The following is a 3,172-nucleotide window of genomic DNA, read 5'->3' on the forward strand; positions in this document are numbered from 1 at the left end:
GAATACAAATGGCGGCCTCCTGGTCTCCGGCCCGGAGGAGCCGAGAGCCCAGGGCCGCACTCCTCAGTGCGTCCTCAGAGAACAGCGCCCAGTTACTCCCGTTTGCCTGACCTCCGGCCGCGCTCCGAGCTCACCAAGCCTGCGACTGGTTCTAGGTAACACCGAGCTGCGAGCTTTGTCTCTGTAGCCGGCTTTCCCGTTCCAATACCTGCAAGCTCTGTGATACTCAGACACCCCCCGATCCTTCTGTGACCCTGCGGGACCTGAGGCCACACTGACCCTGTGTGTGCTTTGCCCCGGGTAGCCTCTGGAGCGATGTCCCTCAGCGGAACAGACTTTTAAAAGTCCTGATTTTGTGCGCGGTTGCTCCGCCGCTTGCCGGGAGCCGGCCCCTCCCCCCGGGGTCTATCTTCCCATCGCTTTGGATTCACTTCTCCGCTGGTCCTACCTTTCAGAAAGTGGTTGTTTTTCTGTTTCCAGAATTGCTGTTCTTCTTCTTTTCGATCTGCCGATGGATTTTCAGGTGTTTGCAATCTTTAGATAAGCTATCTAGCTGATCTCCGGCTAGCTGAAGTAGTCTCAGCCTGCTACTTCTCCGCCATCTTGACTCCTCCCCCTAATTATTATTAATATCAGTTGATGTCTGCAGTTTTCTTAGTGATAGCCTCTGTTTGATTCCTGACATTGATAATCTGTCTTCTCTCTCTTTTCTTTGCCATACAGGAAATCTATCAAAGTTATTAATCTTTTCAAAGAACCAGATCTTTGAAATTGAAAAAACAATCCCATTTTCAAATTGCACCAAAATAAAATACCTATGGATAAACTTATCCAGGACATGAAAGATCTGTACTCTAAAAACTATAAAACACTGATGAAGGAAATTTAAGAATGACATAAACAAATGGAAAGATATTCCATGCTTATGGATTGGAAGAACCAATAATGCTAAAATTTCTACACTACCCCAAACAATCTACAGATTTAATGCAATCTCTATCAAAACCCAACAATATTTTTCACAGAACCAGAACAAAGTATATTAAAATTCATATGGAACCACAAAAGACCCCAAATAGCTGAAGTCACATTGAGAAAGAACAAAGCTGAAAGTATCACAATCCCAGGTTTCAGGATGCCCAACAAAGTTGTAGCCATCAAAAATATAAAGTACTGGCACAAAAATAGATGCATAGAACAATAAAACAGGATAGTACAGAAATAAACCCATACTTACATGGTTAAGTCATCTATGTAAAGAAGGCAGTACTATACAGTGGGGAAAAGACAGCCTTTTCAACAAATTGTGCCGGGAAAACTGGATAGCTACATGCAAAAGAATAAAACTGGACCACTTTCTTACACCATTCACAAAAATAAACTCAAAATGTGAGACTTGAAACCATAAGACTCCTAATAGAAAATAAAGGCTGCAATCTCTTGACATCACCATTAGCAACATATCTATGGATATATCTCCTCAGACTAGAAAAATAAAAGCAAAAACAAACTACTGGGACTATACCAAACAAAAAGCTTTCTCACAGGAAAAAAACCAAAAAATCAACAAAACAAAAAATCAACCCACTGAATGAAGATATTTGCAAATGATATATCCAATAAGGGGTTAACACTCAAACTATATAAAGATCTTGCATACAACTCACCACACAAAAACCCCTCAGTTTGACCAAAAAATGGGCAGAGGTTCTGAATGGACATTTCTCTAAAGAAGATAAACACATGGCCAACAAACACATGAAAATATACACAACATCACTCAACATCAGGAAAATGCAAATCAAAACCACAATGAGATATCACTTTACATCTGTCAGATGACTAAAAGACAAGAAATAACAAGTGTTGGTGGGGATGTGGAGAAAAAGGATCCCTCCTGCACCGTTGGTTGGAATGCAAGTTGGTACGGCCATTATGGAAAAGTATAGAGGTTCCTCAAAAGATTAAAAATAGAAATACTGTATGATTTAGTAATTCCACCACTGGGTATTTACCCAAAGAAAATGAAAATGCAGTTTGAAAAGATGTATGCACGCCTGTTTGTTGCAGTATTATTTATGATAGCCTAGATATGAAAGTGACCTAAGTGTTCTTCGAACGAAAGATGAATGGATAAGGAAGATGTGGTACACACACACACACACAGAGGAATATTACTCAACTATAAAAATGAATGAAACCTTGCCATTTGCAACAATATGAATGAACCTAGAGGATATATTGTTAAGTGAAATAAGTCATTCAAAAAAAGACAAATATGATTCCATTGTTGTGTGGAATAGAAGAAACAAAATAAATGAACAAAGAAAAAAAGAGAGACCAAAAAAACTTAAATGCAGAGAACAAACCTGGTTACCAGAGGGGAGATGGGTGGGGGGAAGGGTGAAATAGGTAAAAAGGATTAAGAGAACACTAATTTTATTGGATCCGTAGTGGGTCCAGAATTCCCATATACAAGCAGTCTAGAGGCAGCAATGTGAATTCATGGAAGGCCAGAGGACTTATAGCGATAGCCTAGCAAATACTCTGTTTTTACTGAATTACCTGTTATTAGAGGTAGACAGACGGATGGCGAGTGGAAATAGGTGCTAAATCACCTCAAACCATCCAAACACCACCTGCCTTGTATTAAACTACAATGGTAGCAATATGTTGATCTGGTAACCTCCTTCGGTTTTAATTAGGATGGAGATGGGGTATTTTATGGAATATAAATCTCAGGTTATCTTTGGTATTGGAGGATTAGAGAAGGCCTTAATAAATTGGCTTGTCTCCCCCCCTCGCCCCCACTGTTGGTATTAGGCACACGTTAATATCCACATAAAAGCAGAGTCTGTCATCTCCGAGTTCCACTTATCCTTGCATCAGTCTCAAGTATCAAAATTGATTTTTTTAAACGTTCATTTGAAAGACAGCACAGATACGATTCAAGGATGCTTGCTCTTAAAGAAGGATTATTTATTAAGGGAAAGACTTGTCCTTTGAAAATTATTATCATAATTATCACTAAGAACCCAATTCTATATTTCTTATTAAGGCAAAATCCCTATTGAGGCAAACACAAGAAGGATGTTGATTGCAGTGGGATATCTGTCTGAATAGAGCTAAGTAATCAGCTCTGAAATGTCACTCAAAGGAATCAGCAGGGCAG

This window comes from Mustela nigripes, chromosome 15 (genome assembly GCF_022355385.1).
Source record: "Mustela nigripes isolate SB6536 chromosome 15, MUSNIG.SB6536, whole genome shotgun sequence".
Taxonomy (NCBI): Eukaryota; Metazoa; Chordata; class Mammalia; order Carnivora; family Mustelidae; genus Mustela; species Mustela nigripes.